The sequence below is a fragment of the Equus quagga genome, chromosome 3, assembly GCF_021613505.1.
Source record: "Equus quagga isolate Etosha38 chromosome 3, UCLA_HA_Equagga_1.0, whole genome shotgun sequence".
Taxonomy (NCBI): domain Eukaryota; kingdom Metazoa; phylum Chordata; class Mammalia; order Perissodactyla; family Equidae; genus Equus; species Equus quagga.
In genome coordinates this window covers 17231248-17245848 of record NC_060269.1, presented here as the reverse complement: position 1 = coordinate 17245848, position 14601 = coordinate 17231248, and positions in this window count along the sequence as shown.

Genomic DNA, 14601 nt, shown 5'->3' with positions numbered 1-14601 from the left:
TCTTCCTCAAAAAAATATATATATATTATATTCTAAAGGTAGATCTAGTGTCTAATGTACAGCCCCTACACTTTAATTGCATAAGTGGTGCAAACAGTGGAGACCAAACCAACCTCTCTTCTTACTCTAAATGTTCAATTCTGTTTAAGAGATGGCATAATACTGTTTGATAACCATACACTGTGCCTGACCAAATGGCTATGAGTTTAAATACTCTGCACTATGTCTGCAGGAAACAAATCACAGAAGAGTGCAGTAAATGCTCTAGAATCTGCAGTGAAGATTTACTGAAGGTTTAGCTTTGTTCTAGGACACTGACATTGATTGCCTAAGTGCTCCATCAGAGGTAAAGTTTCAGCTGAAACGAGTTATCAGCAGGAATGTGTCTGCAAACGATATAGAAATCCCCAGCCCTCATGTCCACGTGGCCAGTGAGATCACCGAGAGTCTTCAGTGAACAGAGTTTATTTAGAAAAATGATGTGTGTTTGACCTTAAGCAGACTGTCTGTAGATAATTTAAATGTTTTGTTATTGCAAAGGCTTTTTAAAAAGTTGATGTATTTGTACTGTTGAGCACTATTTTTTGCTCACCTCTCTTTATCAAATAGACGTTGGCTAGGACATATAAGATTTTTCTAATTTGCCTATCTGAAATAATCAATTTGGGATTATCAACAGGGACTAAAATAATAAATATAAATAAATAATATAAATAATATAACATATACAAAATCAATAAATAAAATAATAAAATAATCAATTTGGGATTATCGACAGAATTAAGCCATTTTATAGGACCTTTTTTGGTGTGACTTTTATTGTCCCCAAAAGGAGACAGGTGGGTGTACGAGGTGGGTGGGACTAGTACTCAGATGAGAAAAAAGAACTAGCAGTGGCTGAATGATAGAAAAATACGTTGGCATCTGAGCTCTTTGTCCTCATTTTATAGAACAGTCAGCATAAGAAACCTTCAGTGTTGCCACCTACTTATCTGTGTGGCCCAGGGAAGCAGGCATTTCCGTTGACATTTTAGAGACCTTGGCCCTCCCCCATGCCTAACCCAGGGGTCTCAACGCTCCATGAAGTCCTAGCATTATTGATTAGTTCTTCATTAGTTGTCCTAATCCTTTATTAGTTATTGAAATGCAAATTACCTTAGAAGAGGAAAAACATTAAACCTTATCAGTGATTTGGAGGTTAGAGTGCATGACCCTTGTAAAGCTCTCCCCAGAGCCAGAAGTGAGCCTCTGTTCTGCATGCCAATCAGAGACACTGCCTCCCATCTTTGCTAGGGGCCGTAAAAATCAACCCAGTCAGTGATCATTTGATCCAGCTTAGATATGGATCACAAAGTTGGTAGTGTCCACCTACCTTTAGATTTATCCTTAAAAACATCCTGGTTACCATCCTTGGATTGGAGATTTATAACCACCCTCCAAGATGAATTTCTTTAAGCAAATGTCACACCACATATAAAGCAAAGATTTAATAAGCAGCTAAATATAAATGTACTCTAACAAATGTGAGCTAACTTTTGAATACTACCTCCACAATAGGGACTATACGATAATATCCAAAGGCAGATGAAGTGCAAAAAGCGAGACAGAGATACAACATGTTACTTTCCCAATGGGCCGGTAACATTTGTATTTCTGTTTGTATAAATTTCCCATTGCTGTCATTTGCCCATTTTCTGAGGAGGGGTTATATTAATTTGTAAGATTTTTAAATATAAATAATCTGAATCCTGGTTTTTCCTCAATGTTTCCAGTATTGTCTCAGTTTAACTTTTTTTTAAAAAAGGACTCTCATATTTTACTATTGACTCTATGATTTCTGACTTGGTTTCATACCTCAGAAAGGCTTTCTACCCTGAAGCTATAAAAATGTTCTTCAGGGTCCTCATTTTCGTGTTTTTAAATGTCTTCTATATAAATTTTAGTCATCTTAATTTATTTTTATAAATGTAGAAATAGAAGTAAATATTCAATATTATTTCCTGAGTACGTCATCACTTCCCATCACGCTTATCTAGCATATTCTTAGAATGTGGAGTCTGCAGATTCATTTTGATATTGGTAAACATTTTAATTCTTCTACAAGAATTTAGAAATGTAGTATTTCTAAAACTCCAAAACATTCTTTTTTCTCTTTTTATTTTTCCTGCTCAGTTTTTAATCTCTACCAATTTTCTATAATCAATAGTTTCTATGCCCATTATGGTCCACCTTCTCCTGTGACACGTTTCATGTACTTTCACAATCTAAGTTTAGAAACGGCTGTGTAATGAGAGAGCCCAGGGTGACCTGCTCTGCGTTCTGGCTCATTCACATAACAAGCAAAACGAACTTGGAAAACTACAAAATATGGCTTAATCTTAATTTCCTCATCTCTGAAACTGACCTACTCACCAATCTCAGACATTTATAATAATTAAGTGATGTGGATTAGACCTTGGCACATATTAGCTGCTCAACAAATATTTGTTTCTCTAATTTTTCATTTTTCTCCTATCATTTCTCTCCTTACTGATACTAACTCTGCTCTTTAGTCCAAATGACTCTTTGTGTGATGGAGATGGGCTGTTCTCTAATATTTTCAGGGCCCAGGACAAGAATAAAAACACAGGCCCGCACACTACACGTATAAGTATACTTTATAAAAACAAATTTTAAACTTTTAAAATTTAAAAAAATACTTTGGTACGCTTTTTATAGGATTGAAAGTTGACAAACTTTTGAGTAGTCTGAAATCAATTATTATCGTGCGTGTTTGTGTTCTGTTGTCAAGTCTGAAATATTTTGATAAGTAAAGTAATAAAGGCTAACATAATTTGAGTTAGTATATATTTATCCCACAAAATCTCTTTTCTTGCCTTCATTTTAGTAAAATCACCAGTTATGTTATTATTAGCAAGGGTTTTTCTTAGCATAATTTGTATTTTATTAACAGCAATGCCAAATTAGACATTTATTAGGTATTACTTTAAGTAGATAGCATGTTTGTTAACTTCAAATTTTAAAGAAGACCTGATCTACTGAGGCAGCAACAATTGCAAATATCAATAAAATTCTTAAATCGATACTTTGATTCTGGGATGAGGTTTGATTACATACCTTATGTAAGTAGGGTCCCAAATAATAAATTATCATTTTCCCACATAAGATGAAAAATATTTTAATTTTGCCATGTAAATTACTGTCACTTAATATCACTAGTTTTACAATCTCTTATAGCAATGTCTGGATAGACACAGTATTTCTTAAGTTCTTCTTCCTTCAGAGTTTTAAAATCTTAGCTAGTATAAGAAAGCAAAAACAGCAATAAACTGCTCAATCACAACTATTCCTTGAACTATATTGGTTATAAAATAATTTCTAGAAAATATTTTTGAGATACTTGCATGTGATTATCCTTCTTCGTGGTAATACAAACTTTTTAGTTTCCTTGTTCTAATTTTGTTGTATTTTAATGGAATGCTGCCTTTCCTGCATATTTTACAGGCAGTCTATTTTGACTTAGGGACAAAAAAAGATTTAATTTAAAATATTTAATCCCTTTAAAACTGAAATAGCCGAATTTAAATCTCTAAGTTTTCCATAAGATTTCACTAAGCTAATAATTGTAAATAACAGTTCATACCAAAAAATGTGGTTAATGCATATTCAAAATTAATTTCATTTTTTAACAAAAAGCATGACTTCTGTAGTTGAACATCTGTTGTTTCACCTGTTTTCGTGCATCTTGTATCTAGTCTGCTAAAATATCATTTAGATGGTATTTCAACCATAAATCCAAAGGTAATTGTAAGGTTAAATTTTATATGAGTTTTGTTAAGATTTCTATCTTTGACTAGGTCCAGGAAATGTAGACTATAAGCTTTGAATTGTTGCAAAAATATTATTAATTCTGGCACAATTGAGGACATGTTTTTTTAGCAAAAAGTCTAACTATGAACTCTACATTACACAAAGACTGCTATGGCTCTTTGGCCAAAAGTTTGGCTTCTGTTCTGCCTTATTAACCATGCGAGCATCATTATCATAAACTTGTTACCTATGATCTTTTAATAAAAGCTGAACATTTTATTTATTTTTTAAAACATTAGTATTACTAAAAATCTTTATAAAGTAAAAATAGTCTCAATTCTAACATTTAATATATAGTTGTTTGCCAATATGTAGAACTGGTATCATACTTTAATTTTACATAATTGTATATTTGCAAATTTAAGAGAAATGTGAAACGTTTAATAATGCAAAATGTACCTCGGTCACCCATATGTACCAGTTTTGAATAACCCACAGGTTTGTGGAAGTCTCCAGAACCATTATTTAGACTATGAAGAGAAGCAAGAAAATAAATACTCAGCATCACTGAGAAAAATACATTTTAATATGGGAAAAAAGCTATACCATCTATGCCATTTGATAGGCCAGATTTGACAAGTTAACTGATTTATATTTGTCTTATTTAAATTACTTTCATTCCACTGCTCAAATATCCTCTGATGTCCAAAGTAGTGTCCTTCACAGAACTGGCATTGGCACAATCTGAAACCCTTCATGATGTTTAGACATGTCCGCCTTTCATTTTAAGCACATAAGTAAAAAGATTTGGAGAAGTGTTACCATGGGGCTCATAGGGCTCCATCTTGCCTGATCTAAGGGCCGTAATGAATCCAAGAACTTTTAATTTTCTGGAAACCTTGATGTTTAGGCACTATAAGGCTGTCGGAGTACCCACATTAGCATTTACCAGGTAAGATTGTGTTCATCTCCAATGTAACTGGAACTGTGAGAAACAGCAACTTATAAAATAAAGTGTTTATCTTCCCACATGAAGTCCAGAGGATGACTCAGTTGTTGAAGAATATTATCAAGAACCACATCCTCTTTCTCTTTCTGCTTTTCCATCCTTTGTGTGTGACTCTTCCTCAGGGTGGCAAGATAGCCATTGATCCTCCAAGTATCGCCTTCACATTCTAGGCAATCAGTGATGAGAAGAAAAAGGCAGCACCTCTATATGAGAAGAGGAAGACTACCCCAGATCTCCACATTGTGTATCTCATCTGCCAATGGTGTGTCACCTGCAAGGGAGGGTTTTCAACAGGACACACTGCCACCTTGAAAAAAGTGTGATTCCATTTGTAAAAAAGAAAAGGAAGAGTTGATATTGACTGGGCAATTAGCAGTATCTGCTTCCTGATCACACTATAAGAAGAAACACAAATACTTTTCCAGGACATTCCAATGCTTCCATATTAAATGATCCTCTGTCATTTACACATCAAAAATCATTAGATAGAAGCTTCCCTTTTTCACTTTTTGATCTTACTTTTGTTTGATTTCTAATTAAGTGGTTAAGATTGTACTCTCTGCTTCAGTGGCCCAGGGTTTAGCTGGTTCGGATCCTGGGCATGGACATGACACCACTCATCAAGCCATACTGAAGTGGCATCCCACATAGCACAACCAGAGGCACTCACAGCTAGAAATATAACTATGTACTGGTGGGTTCTGGGGAGAAGGAGAAGAAAAAGAAGAAAACAAAAGAGAAGATTGGCAGCAGATGTTAGCTCAGGTGCCAATCTTAAAAAAAAAAGTTTTTTGCTATAGATTTATGACATTTTTATAAGAAACCTAGAAAATGTAAAGAAGGAAACTAAAAACATCAAAATATCTTCTTATCACATTGTTATTTTGCCAGATATTTAAATGCACAGACACAGGAATAAAAATATATGGCTATAACACCCAAAACATTTCTTTCATTCAGTGAAAATCCAGGGAAATACTCCTATATTATTAAGTAGATAAAAATAATATTTCTGATGCATTTAATTGCTTAAATAATTATCTTACTTGAGAAGGTATAAAATATCCCCAATTGATAACAACCCAATGAATAAAAGTCAGTCAGTCAAGTACTTTTGATGTATTATCATCTATTTGTGCACAGTCGTGCGTTGCTTTACAACGGGGCTATGTTCTGAGAAATGTGTCATTGTGCAAACATCATAGAGTATACTTACACAAATCTAGAAAGTATATCCTACTACACACCTAGGCTATATGTACCAACCTTACGGAAACACCATCATATGTGGTCTGTCATTGACTGAAATGTCATTATGTGGTGCGTGACTGTATATGCTTCTCTATAAAAATAAATAGCTTTATGTTTTTAATAATATAAAAATACTTGACATTATAAAATGTTTATATTTTATATCAAGCCAAAATAGAATATAAAGAAGCTTTTTGCTTTTTTTTAAAGATTGGCACCTGAGCTAACATCTGTTGCCGATCTTTTTTGTTTTTTTCCTTCTTCTCCCCAAAGCCCCCCAGTGCATAGTTGTATCTTCTAGTTATGAGTGCATCTAGTTGTGGCATGTGGGACGCCGCCTCAACATGACTTGATGAGCGGTGCCATGTCCACACTCAGGATCCGACCCAGCAAAACCCTGGGCCACCACAGCGGAGCACACGAACTTAACCGTTCAGCCACTGGGCTGGCCCCTAAAGAAGATTTAAAGACAAATTAAAACTCCTCAACAATTCCATCACTCAACAGCAATTACAGGCACAGATAACAGACATTTTTTAAATCAATCTTTTCCTAAGAAATGGTTTTTAAAATTGACAAATCTTAAGAATAACAATAAAAAATTACAACATATCCTATAAGCATGTATTATCTTTTTAATTAAAACCAAGTAATGTTTTGTAAAAATCCTTCCTTTCTTCCTCAAGTAAAAATATTCTTCTTATATAAGTCTTACTTTCTCACTGGACCTGGAACAAATTCTTTCACACTCTCAAACTCCTCAGACTTTCTTCCATAATGTTTTGGTAGATAAGAAGCCTGTCTTGAAAGCATTTAACAGCCAATGCAAATAGTCTTTTTTGATAAGTGAACATTGCTCATTTTAATGCCTCTCATCACCACTTATCCTTAATCCTTCTGACAAAAGCCTGAATACTTGTAATTCCCATTCTTCCAATTTGCAAAGATAATATGATAATATAGCATAGATCCTATCAAGGTTCTAGGAACTATGTGATCAATGAATTCTCATATTATGGTGCCTGTGTATTGCTTATTGTGTATAGAGATGTATACGTTCGCATTTGAGTAAGAAACTAATCAGCCCTCCCACCACCCCAAAATTCTCTTTTTTGTACAATTATCCCACAATCATATTCAGAGTTTTCAGGATTTGGTGTTATTAGCAGAAGCAGATTCACAATCATTCTTGTCCCTCCATTTCCCTTCTTTCAATAACAACGAAAAAAGATCATGAACCACTGGAGTGATTTATTAATCAGAAAAATGAACCAGATTTTCCATAGTAAGAGTGTGGCAAATGTTATTAAATCCTTAAGCAATCAGAGGTATGTCACTCTAGAGACAGTAGAGACCTTGAGATAAAACTATCCTTGGTTTATAGATTGCATAAAAGCGTTCTAAGAAATGTATTCCTCAGGATATAGGAAAGCAGAGAAAATTAGCAGAATTGGTTAAAAGGAAACGTTTCTTAAAGTATATGCCCCCAGGGATGTGTTTTAAGATAAGATAGCATGCATTCAATCACAATTTTCTAAACAAAGTGTGACTAAAAGGCAAGTTGACTAAAGAGAATTCCTGCACAGACTATATCCCTAACTTTGAAAGTTTACTCCCTCCCTCCTTTATAGCAAAGCTTTCTTGACAATGCTCTTGCCATTTTGTTTTAGTCATTGTTTAGTTTTGTTGTTTTGGCTTGCACATTAATTATCTGGCTCCAGACACTCTTAACATTCCAGCAAGTTCTTAGCACTCATGCACATATTTGCGTGTGTGAGATTAATAGGCATGTTTAAATATTTTGAGGGTCAGCTACTTACAAAATTATGTACTTTCATCTATTTCTAAAAACATTTAGTTTTCTTACTTAACCACCAACTAACTCAGAAAAGTAGTCTCTGACTTCTCCTGTGTACCTCATCAACACAACAGAAAAGCTTATAGCAACCGTAATTTCTGAGCCAAAATTCAGGAGATGATGTCTGAAAAAAATGTTCAGTCATGTGACTTATAATATGCTGTGAATTTTAGCATAACTTTGCAGATTTTTAACCCAAGTCAAGTGAAATCTTATTAAGTAAAAAAATATACCCTTAAGATAACAAATATTTAACATTTTATAACAAAATTATTTTTATTTATCCTATTTTATTTAATATTCAGGAAATTCCTTTTAATATGTATAATTTTTTGAGGAATCTCCACACTGTTTTCCATAGTGGCTGCACCAGTTTACATTCCCACCAGCAGTGGACGAGGGATCCCAACATATGGTCTATCTTTGAGAATATTCCATGTGCACTTGAGAAGAATTTATATTCTGCTGTTTTGGGATGTAATGTTCTATATATATCTATCTAGTCCACTTGGTCTAATATTTCACTTAAGCCCAGTGTTTCCTTGTTGACTTTCTGTCTGGATGATCTGTGTAAGTTTGGTGTTGAGGTCTCCTACTATTATTGTGTTATGGTCAATTTCTCCCTTTAGGTCTGTTAATATTTGTTCTATATCCTCCAGTGCTCCTGTGTTAGGTGCATATATATTCCTAAGTGTCCACTTGGTGGAATGTCCCTTTTGTCATTACATACTGCCCCTCTTTGCCTCTCATTGTCATTTTTATCTTGAAGTCAGCTTTGTCTGATACAACTATGGCAACACCTATTTTCTTTTGCTTGCCATTTGCTTGGAGTATTGTCTTCTCTCTCTTCACTCTGAGCCTGTATTTGTCTTTAGTGCTGAGATGTGTTTCCTGGAGGCAGCATATTGTTGGCTGTTTTTCTTTTATCCATCCTGCCACTCTGTGTCTTTTGATTGGAGGATTCAATCCATTTACATTTAGAGCAATTATTGATATATGAGGGCTTAATACTTTCATTTTATCTCATTTTCCAATTGTTCTATATTTCTGTTGTTTCTTTTCCCTTGTATTTCTGATTGACATTTCAGTTTGATGACTTTCTGTAACAATTTTCTCAGTTTTCTCTTTATTTACAATTTGTGACTCTGTTCTGATTTTTTTGTTTAGTGGTTACCATGAGGTTTGTACAAAACATCTCATAGAAGAGATAGTCCGTTTTCTGATAGCCTCTTATCTCCATTAGCCAAAGCAGATTCCATCCCTTTCCTGTTCCCTGTCTGAGTTATTGTTGTCACAAATTATTCTTTTCTGTGTTGTGAATTTGTGACTAAATTGAAGTACTTATACTTGCTTTTGATGCTTTCCTTCTCTTTGTCTTTTATAATTAAGTGTTTACTGACCTATTCTGACATAGAGCTGCAATTTTCTGATTCTGTATGTCTATTTATCTCCTTGCTCAACGTTTTGTAAACCTTTGCCTTTTTGTTACAAGTAGGAGGTCTTCCTTCATCATTTCTTGTAAGATAAGTCTAGTGGTGATGAACTTCCTCAGCATTTGTTTGTCTGGGAAAGCTTTTATTTCTCTGTCATATCTAAAGGATAGTTCCACTGGATAGAGTATTCTTGGCTGAAAGTTTTTGTCTTTCACTATTTTGAATTAGCATTCCATTCTCTCCTAGCCTGTAAGGTTTCTGCTGAGAAATCTACTGAAAGCCTGATAGGGGTTCATTTGTAGGTTATTTTCTTCTACTTTGCTGCCCTTAATATTTTGTCTTTGACTTTTGCCACTTTTAATACTGTATGCCTTGGAGAAGGTCTTGTTGCATTGAGGTAATTAGGAGTTCTATTGGCTTCATGCACTTGTAAGTCCAGTTTCCTCCCCAGGTTTGGGAAGTTCTCAGCTATTATTTCTTTGAACAAGCTCTCTGCTCCTTTCTCCTACTCTTCTCCCTCTTGAATATCTATAATCCTTATGTTGCTTTTACTAATTGTCGGATATTTCTCAAAGAATTTCTTAATTTTATTAAAACCGTAGTTTTCTCTCCTCCTCCATCCAAAGTATTTCTGTATTTCTATCCTCTAAATCACTAATTCTGTCCTCTACAACATGAGCTCTATTTTTTATGGATTCTAGATTATTTCTTATCTCATTAATTGTGTTCTTCATATCCAGAATTTCTATTTGGTTTCTTTGAAACTTTCAATATCTTTGTTGAAGTATTCCTTCTGCTCGTTAATTTTATTCCTAAGCTCATTGAACTGTCTTTCTGTGTTTCCTTGTAACTCATTGCATTTCTTTATGATAACTATTTTGAATTCTCTGTCACTTAGATTATAAATTTCTGTGAGTTTCGGATTAGTTTCTGGAGACCTGTCATCTTCCTTCTGCTCTGATGTGTCACTGTAGTTCTTTAGGGTGTTTGATGAAATGGTCCTTTACCAGCACATTTGTGGTAGTATCAGATCACAGATTCTACATGCCACCACTGTGGGGAGCAGGAGCTGTTTTCTGATCCTGCTCCATTTGCTGGAAGTTGTGCAGGTAGGGCTACTCTGTATCTGCCCAGACTGGCCACCATGGTCTTTAGTTTGTGCTCACATGAGCAGGGCCTCTGTGTTGGGTGGGTAGGTTGGGCACCATAGGTGGGGCCTCTGTGCTTAGCAGGGGATAGGCTGAGCTTCTGTGCACTAGGTGGGAAAGGCGCCTATGCAGGCCTGAGCCACTCCTCAGTGGGACCCATGGGCTGCTGTGCTTTCTGGGCAGGGTGCCTTTTTAGTGGGCAGTGCACCTTCTCACCCATGCTGCACTACAGGGGAGGAGTGTCCACGTGGGTGTTGAGCTGCCACTTGGTGGATCGTGTGGGCTGCTGTGCTCCACAGACAGGAGTGCCTTCTGAGTGGTTGTGTACCTTCTCACCAGCACTGCAACAGTGCAAGGGGTGCCCTTGCAGGGGCTGAGCTAACACATAGTGGGTCCCATGGGTTCCTATGCTCTGCAGGTGGGCGTGCCTTCTGAGCAGGTGGGGGCACCTTCTTGCTTGTGCTATGCTCAGCAGGCAGCTTCCTCATGAGGCCTGAGCAGCTGCCACTTGGTGTAGTGCATTCCTACCAACAGGGCTACCAGGGCATGATGGATGCTCCCCTGAGCCAGGCTGCAACTCTGAAATTGTTTGTGCAGGCTGGGCTGTCTCCACTTCCTCTTACAGTCACACTGGCCACTGTGTGAGGATCCATGACCTGTCTCCCTGCCACTAGGAAGGGAAAGGGTGTGCTCACCTATTTCCACTGCCTCCCAGGGATCCAGTTCCCCCACCTTCAGATGCACAGCTGTGTGCATCTTTCAGACATCCTGTTGTGCTAGGCAGGGAATCCTCTGCTGGTTAATGAACGTCCCTTTAGTTGTAACTTAAAGGAGAGAGAATAAAAGAACAACTCACTCTGCCATGATGCTGATGTCACTTGAGAAAAATCTTAAAAACATCCACAGAATAAAGACACATATAGGAGAACAAAAATAAGAAAGATCATGGCTCTTGCCTCATTAGAAACAATGAGACCAGAATGAAATAAAATATTTAAAGTGCTGCAAAAAAAATACTGTAAATATATAACTTAAGAAATATATTAAGTAAATATATCTCTTAAAATTAAAGATGAAATAAAGATATTTTAGATAAACAGAAGGTAAGAATTCTTGGTTGATGGACATGTCCACCCTATAAAAAATTCTGAAAGAATTTTTTCAAACAGAAGGTAAGTGGTACCAGATGGAAGTTCAGATCCACAGGAGAAAATGAAGAGCACTAAAAATGGTAAATATGTGGGTAAATAAGCAACAATATTTTTCTTTCTTTTATTGAATTATTGAAAATCAGTTAAAAATAGGAAACAAAAAGGACAGTTGAGTCCTTAAGCTAAAATAATAATATGTCATGGGGTTTATAACGTTGTGGAAGTAAAATATATAATGAAAATAACATAAAAGATGTGATACATTTTTAACATTATGCATAAAGTGTTATAATATTAATTAAAGGTAGACTGTGATAATTTAAGGATGATTATTGTAATCCCTAGAGAAAACTCCAACTGTATGCTATCATAGGAGATGAACTTAAAGATAGAGACTATTGAAAGTAGAAGGAAAAAGAAATACGAAGCAACATTAAACATAAAAATATTGGTGTTGCTATATTAATATCAAAGTATATTTCAAAACAAGGAGTATTAACAGAGATGAAGAGACAGTTCATAACGTTAAAAGTGTCAATGCATTAAGTACATACAATAATCCTAAATGTGTACACAGAGCTCAAAATACAAGAAGAAAAACTTGCCATAACTAAAGAGAGAAATAAATAAATCCACAGTTATAACTCCAGATTTATCATTGTTTTTTCAATAATTGATGGAGAAACTAGACAAAAATTTTGTAAGTGTGCAGATTTGAATAACACTATCAACGTGGCTTAACATATGTAGAACGTGGCCTCAATAACTACAGAATATACTCTTTTTTTTAAATGCACCTGCCGTGTTCGCTGAGACTGGCCATATGCTGTGCTGTGAGCACAGTTATGATTTGCTTTGTAGCTATGATCATTAGCAGAAATGCCAGCAGAATTTCCTTACGATTTTCTGAACTTTTCCTAAATAGACACAGTTTTCTGAACCTTCCTTATAGTTTTCTAAACTTCTCTATAAATATACATTTATATAAAAGTGCAATTTTTATACACAATGGATAAACCTCTATTACTCCCATCAAAGATATCTGAAATCTCTATTTTTAAAAAATTTTTTCTTTCATCTTATTTAGGAGAGTGGAAAAAATAAATTTGCTATTCATGGAGTTTAAGAGTCTGAGGTTGGTAGAGAAGAGTATTTACTTTTGGTAATCATGCTACCATGTGATAAAGGGAAAAGACCACCAGTAAGTTCTAAGAATCAGAAAAGATGAAACACTAGCATAATTGCACCTTAATGAGAAATGGGCAAGTTACACAAACATAACCTAGAAAGGGTGTAAATACATTATTTTTACCACTGACTGAGCCTGGCAAACTCCGTTTAAAGAAATTTCTGCTCTGATTTTTCTTATGAAAACTAAGTTCCTGTCCTCCAAAGATATATATGCAGAATGCAGAGCTGAGGATCAAATTGTTAGAAAATTCATTAAAAACTCCTACTGTGAATTAGACTATTCCAGTCATTTCCTGATGCTATTCATTTTTTCCATAAGAGTTTTGATTTAAAAAAATGTATTTACCATATGTTGAGGCCATTTAAGACTATCAGGTAGCAAGCAAATAAAAAGAAATCACTTACCTAACGATTCAGGGTTTTTCTTTATAAAATTTCTCTCTGTCCACATCACAAAATAAAAAAGTGAACTGGAGGAAATTAAGCCCACTAAAGCACTCGGCAAAAAACAATTCAGAGAAAAGAGAAAGAAACTGGCAGGTTGGTGGATTTAAAAACTCAGAGGGGAAAACTATAGTAAGAGTGAAAATAGTGTAATATGCCATGTGAAACTAACGACTCTTACAATCATTCACCAGGAAAGAAAGAAAGACACTCAAGAAGAGAAAATAGCCAAATGTCATAAACACAAGGGATGGAAAATTTACTTAAAATCACTTGGCGTCTCTATATGGCAACAGTTATACCAGAATACCTTGCCTCTCCTTTCTCCTTCTTGTCCCCCATCCAAATAAACTGTTCTTAGGGAGGAACTGAGGAGATTATATATGTAAAAGTACTTCTGATTTATCCAGGGTTTTATTTTCTGTGGTTTCAGTTACCCATGGTCAATGCATCTGAAGATATTAAACGGAATCTTTCAGAAATAAACTATTCGTAAGTTTTAAGTTGCATCCCCTTGTGATGAAATCTCGCGCCATCCGGCTTCGACCCACCCAGGATGTGAATCATCCCTTAGTCTACTGTACTGACGCCCCTTAGTCACTTAGCCTTGTAGGTTATCAGATTGACTGTTGTTATTGCTTGTTGTTATCTGATCTCAGCACTCCTGTTCGAGTAATCCTTAATTTACTTAATAACGACCCCAAAGCACAGGAGTAGTGACGTTAGTAATTCGCATATGCCAAAGGGAAGCTGTAAAGCGCTTCCTTTCAGTGAAAAGGTGAAAATTCTGGATTTAATAAAGAAAGACAAAAAATCCTGTGCTGAGGTTGAGATCTATGGTAGCTTTTATTAAAATATATTGTTATAATTTTCCTACTTTATTATTAATTATTGTTAATCTCTTACTGTGCTTAATTTATAAATTAAACTTTATTATAGTGATGTATGTATAGGAAAAAACATAGCATATATAGGGTTTGGTACTACCCGTGGTTTAAGGCATCCACCTATATACATGTATATCTTAGTGTATCAAACCATTAGATCTGCAAGTCCTCACATGCCCAGATTTACATCGACTCCACTCATTCTCATATTTCTTGCCACAAGAAATTTCTTAGTATCTTTGAAGAATTCTCTAGTCTATAAATTTCTCTAAGTGGGTGATTCTTTCTCCCACTGCGAGTGTCCCAATGGGACATAAGCTCCAGAAGAGCAAGGATGTTTTCTGGCTTATTTGTTGTTGCATCCCTGCAATTCAAATGATGACTGGCACGTAGAAAGTACACAATAAATGTATGAATGA